This window comes from Podarcis melisellensis (assembly GCF_964234715.1).
Source record: "Podarcis melisellensis genome assembly, chromosome: 7".
Taxonomy (NCBI): domain Eukaryota; kingdom Metazoa; phylum Chordata; class Lepidosauria; order Squamata; family Lacertidae; genus Podarcis; species Podarcis melisellensis.
The window spans coordinates 39149256-39162544 of record NC_138539.1 but is presented as its reverse complement, the minus strand read 5'-3'; the positions used below and the strand labels follow the sequence as shown (position 1 = coordinate 39162544).

Here is a 13289-nt window from a genome sequence, read left to right as displayed (position 1 = left end):
AGAGACATCCTATCATCAAGTTATATCTGCTGGGCAGGGATAGAATTACTATTAAATTCTGCTGCACCAGCAAGACATTATGCTGGTATAGTGTATTCACACCAGTGTAATATTACTGTCTTGCCAGCAGTATAACAACACTGACACAACTACTATGCTGGCAATGCCAGCACAAGAAGAAAACGTGGTCAAAACGGGAGTGTGGAAGGGAACAAACAAAAAGCTTAGCTAGAATCCTACACTCATTTCCAACGTCAGTCCTGCACCTGGAGCCAGTGTAATAGTATGCCAACCAGATAGGTGATGTAAAATTATCTCACTGAATTCAACAGAGAAGCTGAGGTGACTGTCCCTTACCCCCTTCTCTTCTACCAACCATATCAGACAAAAGAGAAATGAAGTTATGATTATGCACCCAGCTGTACAAATGGTTCAACTGGTTGCAAACCAGTATGTTTTTACTTACTATAACTTGTATACAAGTTCGTTCAGAAAGCGTATGAATTTCAAAATGGAAACTTAAAATTCATATTCATATTCTTCCTCCCTGCATGTTGATTTTAACAATTTCAAAGCTCAACTTTTGTGTCCAGATTTTCACTCTTTGAAATATGGCAACACTAACTTGTGACTTTAGGCATGCCACTGTTCACCTAGGCATTGGGCTAGGAAGAAGGTAATGTGAACTTGATATGATCTAAGTTCTACAGCAGGAATACCATTAGTATTAATCACACTGTTCCATGCATGGATAATGTGGGGTTGTTATCAGAAGTGAGGTTATGGTGGGGGGGGGGGCGGGGACGACAATGCTTTTTGGTAGCCAAGAGTGTATATATCATTGCTATGTTGCCTCTTCCCCCCAATTTCTTCAGGGATGTTTTACCCTCAGGCCCTTCATGTACCTCTTCTGTCTGGAACATGACAAAGCAAGCTTGTTAATATTGTCACATGTTTTGCACACCTTCTATTAGGTACCAACAACTACCATAAGCTGCTACTGGCATATGAAGAAAGAATACAATCAGGCCACTTCTGCGGTAATGAACAGACCTTCAGCAAAATAAGAAGTCAGGTTTAATTTGTTCTATAGTGACAAGTACAACATTAGGTATTTTACTTTGGCACCAAATCTAACAATATTTGCTAAAGGCAACTCAATTTCCCCTTACCCAGGGACTGCAACTGGTAGGCAGCACATGCTCCACTGACCAGTAAACCACAAGTCACTGGAAGGCTGCAAGAGAAAAACCAACCTGGCTCCATTCATTGGCCAGAGAAAGAACTAAGGGAAGCTTCTTTCACCTACCTAGTCCTCTAGAATTAACAGTTATAAAGAACTTTGTAACTAAGAACTATAGCTCCCTGAGTTTGCTTTGTACACCCTTGCCACAATATACTTTTCTGTTGTGTACTGTATTAAAGTCTGACAGCAGCATACCTCTCAGTACTTATTTTTGTAAGCCACTATGAGAACCTTTTAAGGCTTCAAATAAATGCTTCAAATAAAATAAATATGAATTTGAGGCAGAAAAAAATGTTTTGCATCCAATGTTTTACTCTTCTTAGATGAAATGTAAAAGCAGTGCTGAGTGGTTTGTTTTTATCTTACTTAAAAATAACACGTGGTATTTCATATTTCCAAATATCAGTGTTGTACAACTCCAGTCAGTACTACAATGAGCAAATATAAATGGCTCTGAACTAGGTCAGACCAGGAGACTAGCCAGTAATCACAAATTGAATGGGAGGCCACATTCTGCAATCACAGATTCTTGACTCCCTTTCGATATTTATCTCTTAGCTTTTGCCTCAAGGTCAACAGAAGCCATCACAAGAGGTCCTTTCCTTTGGCAAACACACCAAAGAGGAGATAGCAAAAGCCAGGCACTGTGTTGCTTTGCTGCGTTACAAACAACGAGCAAAAAAAGACTTCTTCCTCTACCGTGGAGCCAGACACAGAGACTTTCTGAGCACCTAACTGTGCACACAAAGGAGGGAGCAAAAATGCAGGAAGCCCACAAGTGAGAGCAAAGAGCTAGAGGCAAGTCTCTGTAAACCATGCACAGGGGCCGCCCTCTTTCTTCCTTCCAGCCAAAATAGAAACAAGAGAGCAAATGGCAAGCGCCTCTCCAGCAGTCAAGCCCCCTTGCCTCTCCCCCTCCAGCGTTCAATGCAGAACCTTCAGTGTAAACAGAAGGAAAATGTGACAAGTTCCTGAGGAGGAGCCATGCCAGCTTGTTGCAACAAACACAACAGAGTGCCTGGTGGCACGTCCAAGCCTGAGAAATGTATTGACGCGTACATTTTCCTGGCCCGTGTCGTCAGAGACGTTAAGGCCAAGCGTGGCTTCTTTTAACTCGGGTAGGGAAGGGATGATTTGTAGGGAACAATTTTGGAATGGAGGGAACACAAATGACGCTGCTTCTCTCTCTCTCCCCCCCCCCCCCATCAACCTTGTGACGAGGCGACTCTGGCGCCCTCCGCCTCTTTATTGTGGAGCGGCTCATTTGCTCTCCTCTTCCTCTTTGGCACCTCTTCAAAACGAAGCCAACTGGCGGCCAAAAAGGCAGAGCAAGGAGAGGAGCAGACAGACGGCAGCGTCGGCGGAGACTCCACCAACTTGTTTATCCTTTTATAGCCCCGGCTCCGAGGCAAAAGCACGGAGAGCAGAAAGGCCCGCCTCGTTTCATTGCTAGAACCGCGTTGGGGAGGGAAGAAGGTTGCGAGAGAGCTGCCGGCGAACATTATTTGCCCCTCTCTCTCCCCCCACCAACATCCCGACCGGTCTCAGGATCCCAAATTAAACAAGGGAAGCACTTGCGCTTCCCGATATATATATATATAGATGTAAATTAAAAAACCAACCCACCTAGCCGTGCTGCTTTAACTGCGCAGGGAAGGAGAAAGCAGGAAGCGCCTCCAAGTCCCTTTTGCGCTCTCCTGCTCTCACCCACCCGCTTTCCCCAACACGGGCCTTCCCGCGTCAAGAAGTGCCAACGCAACGAGCGCTCCGCTGGCGGGGGGGGGGGCAGGCGAGTGGTGCGCGGACAGTTGGTCTCGCGCCGCTGGACTTCTCAACGGCCTTCGTGCCGGACGCGAGGGGGGGCGGGGGAGGAAATGCGGGCGCAGAATCACTAGCCGGGACATTGGGCTCCAGCCCCGACGTCGGCGACGCCATAAGCGCCTCGGCGGCCCCCGCCGTTGCTCTTCTTCCCCAGCAACTGCCCCTCTCACTCGCCCGCGCCGCCCCCCGTGAGTCCACCACCAGACACTCACCCTTCCGCAGTGTCCTCTGGCTCCCGAAGGGGGAAAGGGAGAGGGAAGCTTTGGCGTGAGTTTGAGGGAAGCGGGGCCGGGGAAGGAAAGCCCTCAGGCGCCCACTTCTCAGGGGGCGGAGGGGGGGGGTAAAAGGGAGCTTGTTTTCAGACGGCCAACGGGGTGGCTGAGGAGGGCGAAGGGTGGGCGAGGGCAGGCGCTCTTCAGGGTCAGCCACTCTCCGCCCCCTTCACGCGCCGCCGCGGGTCCCGACTGTTTGTGTTGCTGCGAGAGGCGGAGGGGGGCGGGGAGCGAGAGAGAAGGCGAAAAAGAGCCAAACAGCTGAGAGGATGTAAACAGTGGCGTCACGTGATCGCATTTACAGCCGAGGGCCTGCGAGCCCCGCCTCCTTTCCCTTCGGACTGGGCGCCGGGTTTGTTTGGTCTCCGACGCAGAACGAGCGGTGGCTCCGCCCCGCAACTCGGCGGCCAATGGGGCGGCGAGAGAGCCACGTCGAGCTGCCGCTGCAGTCAAGGGCTGAGCGACCAATCGCAGCTCCTGCTCTGGAGGAATTGTTGGGTTTTTTTTCGGCCGGTCTGTCAGGCTGTGCAGCGTTTCTGATTGTAAGGGGAGCGAGCGGCTGGCTGTGAAAAATAGGGCGACGTATCCGATTTCACCCGTAGGGAAGGTTTAGTTTTGAATCACAAAGAAAGGGATTTATTTTCTGCTTTCAAATAATAAGTGTTTTCATTCTTACCTTACTCCTAAAACGGAAGAGTACTGGGGAGGCTTCCTCCTATTTTCACTTTTCCCTGCCATGTTTTGCACTCCTCTAGTCCATATCTTTAACAGAAGACTTATAAGCAGAAGTTAAATATGCAAAGCTTTCGCTCTCTTTATATGTGTAGCAGAAAAATAATCATGGGTTTGATTTATGTATTTACTGCTGCCGTTTTTTTCAAAAAACTGAAGCCACACACTTTAACAGAAGATTATAATTAGTGCAGAATGGCTGCGCCACATGACCCTTGTGCACCTGAATAGAAATCTACTATTTGCCTACTCTAATTATGAACAGCAACAAAAGTGAAATGAAGACTGGAAAGGGTAGCCACTTATGTCACCAAGAAATGGGTCATCAAAAAGGACACAGAATTTATGCACATTTACATGCAATACCTAGTTGAATGGATTGTTTTACTAATAATAAACCACTTGTGTGCTTTGTTGAAACAGTAAAAATAAGCAACCTTTCTGTTACTGCTTACAGCTGTATCAAAACTGGGTGGAGAGGGTTGGTTACCAATATACAGAATGACATGTACATAACAGTTGAACAGCATGAAAGCTGTCTAGATGCAATTACGCATGCTGTAAAATCACATTGAGATTACTTTTGTGGGGTTTTATCAATGTATGATTACATATTAGTATGGCATAGGGGAGAAAGGTGCTATAATTCTGGAATTAAATTTAGCAAATCTGTTAAAGAAGAACTCAGGAGGGTTGGAAAACAGCTGAGCATACCCACAGAATAAATGTATAGAATGAGGTATAGGTTCTCATCCCTAATGGTAAGAAATGTAAAGGTAACAATGGTGTGTTTTCCTCTTTGTAAGTTGCTTTCAGAGCTGTTTTAGCTGAAAAAGGATGAATTAAATAATTCCATGCCTGAATAAAGGAGAAAAGGCCCCGGTTTCCTATGGTATACCCCTGTGTCTGTTGAAGATGTAGTGAAGCAACAACACCAATGAGGCTTGCGGGAGAATATTTTATACCACAAGTCCTCGAAGAGCCTTTTCCACCAAGAGTTCCAGGAGCCAGGAGACACTGCTTCCATCTTCCTGAAGAACCCTACAAGATTCAAGGTATGTCCTCTTCAAGGAACAGTGCAGATAAAACTGAAATAAAACCTTTTTGAATTTAGGAAGTTTTAATTGTTGCCCAATTTTACTATGTAAACTGCAATGATTTTGTTGTTGTGCTATACGGATATTCAAAATCTAAATTAATAATAAAATAGCATGTATTGGCATATATTGGCTTCTGACAATGAATTGCATGAAAAAATGATCCACTGATTGCATTAAGAGAAATCACTGTAAGAAACAATTGATTCAGTGTCCATGTTCTGGCCTACACTTCTTTGTGGCTCCATCCACAGGGTTCCCCCATGAGAAAATAGTGTTATAAGTTTGGAGGGTTAGTCTGGATAAAACCCTGGTTTCCCTTCCAAACTGGGGACCCTGTATCTGTGAGGGTAAAATGTATGAGGGGAAGCTGGCCAAACCAGTTCCGCTGTCCAGGTAAAGGATTTGGCTGGCTAGTTATGTATCATGATTTAGCACAACCAAATAAGTTGCTCTGTGCCATAGAACAAATGGATGGGCCTTTCTCCTGCCCCACTCACCTACAGTAGCTACTATGTAGGAGATCAATAGACAATGTTGTATGTGAGTGACTGGAAGCAGGCTGGAAGCTGGAGGCACAAATACAAATACTCCGTGCTGGATATTTGGGCACCCCTGTAAACCAAATGGGAAAGTAAGATCTATTGGAGTGCTATTGGTGTCTGTCCCTCCATTGATTGATTGATACAATCTTTATTTCAGTCAAAGACCAGAGAGCAAACTTAACATATGCCACATCCACATGAAGAAGCAGACGTACTTAAAAAATCATTTTAAACTTATTTACATTGAAAAACAACACTCCTTTGGTTAATGTCTGTATTCCAGAGATTAAAATCAGCACTCATTCGCTGGCCATCACTGTCACCACAGCCTGTCTTGTGTTCAGGTTGTATATATGTGTAGATAAAACCTAAAGACACCACAGTCTGAGCTGATCCTAATTCCAAGAAAACCGAACCCTGGGTACGCATTTGGAACCCCTGAAGTCTCTCACCACTCAGAGTTTGGGGTGGTGTGTAACAATATGAACTGCCATACAGGCTGTGTGATACTTCAGCAGCCAAATTCCTTTCTTCTATCATACTCTATTGTAAGCACTTTGCCAATGGTACAAACCACTCTCAATATATTTTATTTCCTCAGTTTTCACCACATTGGTCCCTCAAACATTATTTTCTCTTTTCTTATGTCTGTTTCTCCTGCTTAGCAGAGTGGCATCGCCTATCTGGATAATCTGCAAAGCGATCTTAACCATATCTACTCCAAAGTTCTACTAAATTCAGTGGTGCTTACTCCCAGGTAAGTGGAGTTAGGATTGTATCCTTAGTTTTGTTCAGTGCAGTGAGACAAGCCATACCTTTCCTTTAGGTTTCCTTCATCTGATGTTACTAATAAATATCCCTTTAACTAGTAGCAGATTCTAATATAATATGAGAGGACATTTGTCTCTTATTTTAAGATGTTTACCAAATTTCTGCATGCATGCTTAGTAGCAGCAGCAGCGTATGAAATTCTGACAAGCAGGAGCAGGTCTTAACATAATGTTAGAGCTCTAATCTCACCAGTAGCCTGAAGGTTTCTTTGTACTGAGAAAGAGCCAATAACCTGTCTTTCAAGAGGCTGGACTTAAGGACTTGTACTGCTGCCTCACAAAAGGGGAAAAAGCTGCTGCTGCTTATTCTTAATTTCCATTATGACTAGCAGGTAATAAGGATGGGGATAGGAGTCTTCATAATCCACAAACACACACATTTGATTACATTAGCAAAATGAGAAACAAGGACACCCAGCATTGAATATTGAGGGCAAGCCACTGAGAGGGAGGCAAAGGAATAATGTTGACTGTAGGAAGTCACATCTATAAATACTAAATACTATGTTTTCCTAAGGGGGGAAAAAATCAATTCCTGTAAAACTGTAAAGGCTAACCAAATAACAACCTTAAAAGGATGATAACGAGGCTGTTAGTTGAACCCTATAGTAATCACTTGAAATAGTAGTACTTGGTTTAACTAGGTTTGGTTAGACTGAAAGGCTTTAATGCATTACTGCTCTTCATTGAAAAAGTTCTTACATTGTTCTGAATGCCATTTGGCTAATGAATAAATAATACTTGGTTTAATTACCAGGTTGACCTAATATTACTCTGATTGTCATTGGGTCAATGTAGAAATAATATTTTGGTTTATCTATCAGGACAGCATTATATCTAAAAAGTGTGTGTACTTGGACAACATTTCCACCTATGACATTATCAAAATTTGCCATCATGCAATAACAGTCAGGTACTACAGATTTGCATACACCTGCTGTGTTCATTCTAGTGTGTGAGGTTCTATTTATTTCACATTTAATACATGTTCTGGGAACAGCAGGGATGTGGGTGGCGCTGTGGGTTAAACCACAAAGCCTAAGACTTGCTGATCAGAAGGCGGTTCAAATCTCCATGACGGGGTGAGCTCCCGTTGCTCGGTCCCTGCTCCTGCCAACCTAGCAGTTCGAAAGCACGTCAAAGTGCAAGTAGATAAATAGGTACCGCTCCGGCGGGAAGGCAAACGGCGGTTCCGTGTGCTGCTCTGGTTCACCGGAAGCAGCTTAGTCATGCATGCCACATGACCCGGAAGCTGTACACCGGCTCCCTCGGCCAATAAGGCGAGATGAGCGCCGCAACCCCAGAGTCGGTCACGACTAGACCTAATGGTCAGGGGTCCCTTTACCTTTACCTTACTGGGAACAGCTTTCTGCAGTGTTTCTTTGCAAGGCACATAAAGTGAAAGAAATGTTACAGATAGGTAGCCGTGTTGGTCTGCCATAGTCAAAACAAAAAAAAATCCTTCCAGTAGCACCTTAAAGACCAACTAAGTTACCGGTAGTTCTTGGTATGAGCTTTCGTGTGCATGAAAGCTCATACCAAGAACTAACTTAGTTGGTCTTTAAGGTGCTACTGGAAGGATTTTTTTTTGAAAGAAATGTATGAGTCAACCTCACAGATATATGATGTAAGTTGGTTATACAATAAACCTCTACTATGCACAAGCCAAAACTCATGCGTAGGATGCAAGGTGAGCACTTTTTGATGCTGTTTTCAATTTAATATTCTGTATACTTTTACAATTGTAAGTTGCCTTGAGACATTTTAGGCAACAAATAAATGCAATAAATTATAGTTTAAAAAATAATAATGTGTAAAGCAGCCCTGAGAAAAGATAATGAAGCAAACATGACAGAGAGTCTTTTTATATTAGATCATAGAACAGAGCTGGCAAGAGCATCCTTTGTTTACCTTAAAAGAGGTCCCGTCATTTTCAAAACAATGCAGCTCTAATTCCTGTCGAACACTGTTTAGAATTGTTAAACTAGTTTCTTCATAAACTTTATACCAGATTTTTTTCCAAAGTGAATCATTGTTCTAATACAGTAGTAGCTTTCCAATCAAATCTGGGTCATGGAACCCTTGGTGGAAAACCAAAGGAGTATTTTTAATACTAAATATTTCAAAGGTTTTGCTTAACAGAACAAAAACAAAGCAACTAACCCCACCTAACTTCCACGTTTTAACTTGAATGCATTGATATAGAAACTTATATCAAACGAATACTTCAAGCATATTTTGTTTCCTTCAGTGGAGTATGTCACCTGCAGTGGAATATGTATTTTCCCAGTATGACTGTCGTCACTGTGATCTATCAGTGTGGCTTCAGACATGACAAGAGAGACAGAGAGATTTGTGTAGTGGTTAGAGTGCTGGATTTAGACATAGAAGAGCCATATTCAAATTCACATTCAGCCACAAAGCTGTACTGTCTTCAGTGCCTGCTCAAAACTTTTTTGTTTAGGCCAATCTACCCATATATTTATAGTTGACATGCACGCACGCACGCACACACACACACACACACACACACACACAAAAACACACTTTAAAACAATCCTTGGAACTGCTCATTTTAATTATATTTTGATTAAAAAAGCTCTGACCTTTATTGCTAACATACAGTTTATATTTTATGTAGATAAGAATAAAATACTACCTCTGAAGTCCTGCACCTCTAACCTGCCCTGGCAGTTTTTACTAACCAAGAAGGCCAAAGATCTAGAGAACAGGTGAATAGTAAGCTTCAGCAATTAAACAGGAATATTATGTCAATTGACCTGTCCAACATGTTCCCTCCATTTCATGTGTTTTGTGCCTTAGGACACAATAAGATCCTTTTACTGGGTGAATCATACAGCAGCCTCTGAAATTGCCTGATCTCAAAATAGTAGTTAAAATGGCAGGAGTCTCAGGATAAAGTGCAGAACCAAAAACAAAAATTATTTTAGAATAGATGAAAAAGAGAAATGTCACATATTATTGTTGTAACTTCAGTTATTGGGATCGGGATTTGCTTGCTTTCCTCATTCTTCTCCCCACCCCTGCCGCTTTTGTACCATATCTGTTAGGGCAGAGCCACACCATGCATTTAAATCACATAAGTAATCCTGGAAACTATAGTCTACCCTTCATAGAGCTCTAGTGCCCAGCACTATTAACAAACTACACTTCCCAGTTAATTTTGAGGAAGCCATCTGCCTTAAATGTGCATTGAATGTACTATTTATGTGTTGTGTGGATCTCCCCATAGATTGTGTGAGCCAATGACCAAGGACTGTATTGCTCTTTAATCCCCATCAAGCCTTTAGCAAACATAAACTACTTAGTGGTTTAGTATGCTAGTCTAAGATTGGTTAAAACCGCCCCTCACACATGAAGCTCACTGTGGGGACCTCAGGTCAGTTAGTGTCTCTCAGCTTGATCTACCTCACAGGATCATTGTGAGGATAACATACACACTGACACTGTCAGAGTCATTCATAGTGTAAGAACTTGAAGTCTTATTTTGTCTGCCTCTTGGTTGCAGTTCATACCACATCCTGGAATAATAGTTCTTTGGGCCTCACATTGGTTACAGTATAATATTCTCTGGTTTAACTTCAAAAGCAACAATGAGCTCATAGCTGAAAATCTGTCTCTGTTGTAACTGGAATTGGTTGATGCTGCACAACTTGGAAATAGTGGTGGTGTTTTAGCAGACCTGATAGGCAGAAGAATCTTAGTTTTTCACTTAATTACTCGGGAAGCACATTGGCTTAGTATGGAAGAGCTATTTTTACAAGTCACTTTTCAAATCAGAAGTCTACTTGAAACATTCTGAGCACTACAATGAAAGAAACATATTAATCACTGTGGCGCTGGTTCAAGGAGTTAATAATTTGTGCTGTAGTTTGTAAATAATGTAATAGCTTAGCCCTAGGGAGCAATTCCAAGTATGAGAATCCTGCGTAACTTATGCCGGCTTAAGCTGAGCTAGTGTAAGGTACACCAGATCACAACTCTGTTCAGGAGCAGACCTAATGCAGACTGAACCAGTAAACCTGCTTGAGGGAAAGCAAGCCTTTACAATGAGTTGGACTTAAACCATCCTTTTTGCCCATGCAAGTTCTGCCAGCTTGTGAGGTGATGTGACTGAGTTAGGATCCTGCAGAAGTCCCTGCAACTGGGTCCTTGCTCTATCCTTGCCCTGGAATGTTCATTTTTCAGGGGTTGTGCCAGTGTAGGTTCCACTGGTCTCAACTCAGCCAGCTTAGCCCAGTTGAGCCAGGATGAGAAAGTTGCACCAAGTTATGGTTGGGGGCTTCCTTCAGGGTGAGAACATCCAAGGTGACGGGGGGGGGGGCAGGTGGACAGGGTAGCAGCAAAGTGGTGTAGAATTTCTCCACTTGCAACGTGAAATTTCCTTGCTTTGTCTGAGAAGTTCCAAAACACAACTCTTTAAAATTCCACCTGTCCATAGTAAGTGGCTCTTAGGTTTTCAGTTCTACAGCAGTTTCTTGATATATTTAGATCACAGGCTCCTGCTAATAGTAGGAGGCAATTCTCTTGGATGTATTCTTGAAGAGTAGGAACAGCCAGTTCTCCACTGTTGCTCATTTCAAGTCTACTTTAGGTATATTATCTATGGAGCCTTTTCAAGTCAGACTTGAGGGCCTGAGACAGCACAGGTAAAAAGGGTGGGTAAAGAAAAATCCAGGTTTTTATCCTCTCAACTCCACCAGGCAAATTGCAACACCCCTGTGAATCAGAAAAGTATTTATGTGTCTTCATTTTGGAAGAAATACATCCTTCATATATTTCTACTGTAGAAATTGTGTAGAGCAATTTAGGGCAAAGTTCTTTGGCTTGGCTTTGACCTTGATGCCATGGTAGAGGCAAAGCCCGAATTCATCTCAGCTGTCTTGCTAGCAAAACAGTCATGACAGGCCACCAGGTGTTTCTCCCCACTCCTAAGAGGTCCCTGATGTAAAAGCCCTCTCACTATTTAGAGCAGTTTCGTTGGACAAGTCTGTATAGATGCAGTGACGACAATGAAGTATTATTATTATTTTAATGTAGAAACCTGAATCTAGAAGAATTTCTTGTGAACAGGTTTGTAATGTATAGAAAATATGTTTAAGAGCTTTCAGATATGATCTATATTGTTCCTGTTCCTCTTAAGGAAAGTATAACAATGACAGAATGTATTTCAAGGAAGCTGAGGGAAAACGTAATGGAAAAGCACTGTGGAGTCATGATTGGCATTGCAGTTTTCCTTTATACGTAATGATTTCTAAGTGAAAAGTTAGATTAAAGGCAAGGTGAAGAGAAATGTTTAGGTTTTTTTTAAAGCCTGTGCTCTGTGTATCTGTTTATAATATACTGCAACTTGACAACATAGTTTGAGGCAATTCTTGTATTGAGTCAGTGAAGATTCAGGAAGGAAGAGCAAGTTCAAGTTGACAGATCCCATAGGGGTAGAATGCTCGTCTGTTACACCGAAGAGATACAAAAAGAGTCTAGTGGAGCCTTCAAGACTAACAGGTTTATTGTGCTATAAGTGGGCTCTAGTCAATGAAAGCTTGTGCCACAACAAATCTCGTAGGGCTAAATGGAATTTGATGTTAATTGTGTATAAGCAACTACAGTATTGTGCTTAGCTTGAAAAGGAAGAGCAAGATTAAGGCCTTCTCTCTTGCTCCTGACATAAATTGTCCCCTCAAACTGCTAGTGCATCATGTACCATGTTGTCCCCAGTTGGCCCATAACCTATTAGACTTGGGCCCACCATTTATTGTTGATACTACATCACACTTTGACCAGTGTGATGAGCTGAGTATTGAGTCTGGACTAAGGATTCTGAGCTCCTGTGTTCTGATTCAATACATGATGTCCAATCACAGATCATTTCAGAATTTGGGTCTCTGCCATTGGCCCTTGAACTCTGAGTCGTGATTCGCAACTTGGAAGTTTAGGCAGCCAATCACATTGGGAGTGGGAGTGGCCCAGGCTTTCAGGAATGTATATAAGCAGTTACTTTGCCCTTGTTTCACAACTATGTAGTTCAATAAAGGTTCTTGCTGTTATCGCTGTGTCTTTCCTCATGGGAACCCACCTAGACTTCACTTTCCATCTTTTACAGCAGGAGAAATGTAACATCTTGTTTTATTTGAAAGACAAACATCAGAGAGTGTAAGTCAATTAGCAATCCAGGTGTTGATAACATGTCTATGATAGGGTTTCTAAAACAGCAGCTGTTTGTCTTTACCTCTATGAAATGTTGCTAAACATTTTGCTTTAAGGGAAAAGACACTTAGTCAAAGTTATTTGTAATGAAGCTGGGAAATTAAAGAGAGAAGGTGATAAAGAATAGAAAATACACTCTACCTTATTGTTTTATTAGGATATAAGATGGGCAAAGTGCTGATATTAAAGTGTAGTTTTCTTTATTTAAAATCCCCTGCTTGTGTGATAGTAGATCTGGTAAACTTTTAGGAGCAATTATTATTTCCATAAACCATAGTAATAACAAGTCTTTCTATTAACATGTAATAAGCTTTATGATGCTATGTGATTGCACCCTAACTTCCTTTTACCTTTGCACTTTGAATTAGCATCTATTTAGTAAAAGAACATCACTTTCCATCACTTTTGGTTTAGAATCTGATTTTTATAAATTTCTCATATAAATTTCTCATAATCAGATGCCTTTACTCTCATTGATTCTCGCTATATTAGCCTTGGTGTACTGTATCCCCTTGTGC

At 42.3% G+C, this 13289-nt stretch overlaps 1 protein-coding gene and 1 long non-coding RNA gene across 18 annotated transcripts in view; one reads left to right on the top strand and one right to left on the bottom strand.

Moving 5' to 3' along the window:
- PCMTD1 (protein-L-isoaspartate (D-aspartate) O-methyltransferase domain containing 1) overlaps positions 1 to 3566 on the bottom strand; it is a 32218-nt gene extending 28652 nt beyond the window's left edge. For 3 of the 7 annotated variants that reach the window (XM_081917593.1, XM_081917598.1, XM_081917591.1), the window contains exon 1: positions 2873 to 3022. The gene's annotated coding sequence lies outside the window, so the exon portion shown is untranslated. Of the gene's footprint in view, positions 1 to 2872; positions 3023 to 3279 lie in introns of those variants that run through there. The other 4 variants (XM_081917590.1, XM_081917599.1, XM_081917592.1 and 1 more) reach the window with 3 other exon arrangements.
- A 213-nt stretch (positions 3567 to 3779) lies between these two features.
- The window catches only part of LOC309373448, a 39278-nt gene continuing 29768 nt past the window's right edge, over positions 3780 to 13289 (top strand). For 6 of the 11 annotated variants that reach the window (XR_014170031.1, XR_014170032.1, XR_014170033.1 and 3 more), the window contains exons 1-4: positions 3780 to 3937; positions 4878 to 5126; positions 6379 to 6470; positions 9185 to 9275. This is a non-coding gene — a long non-coding RNA (uncharacterized lncRNA). Of the gene's footprint in view, positions 3938 to 4877; positions 5127 to 6378; positions 6471 to 9184; positions 9276 to 12667; positions 12718 to 13289 lie in introns of all 11 variants that reach the window. The other 5 variants (XR_014170028.1, XR_014170029.1, XR_014170030.1 and 2 more) reach the window with 3 other exon arrangements.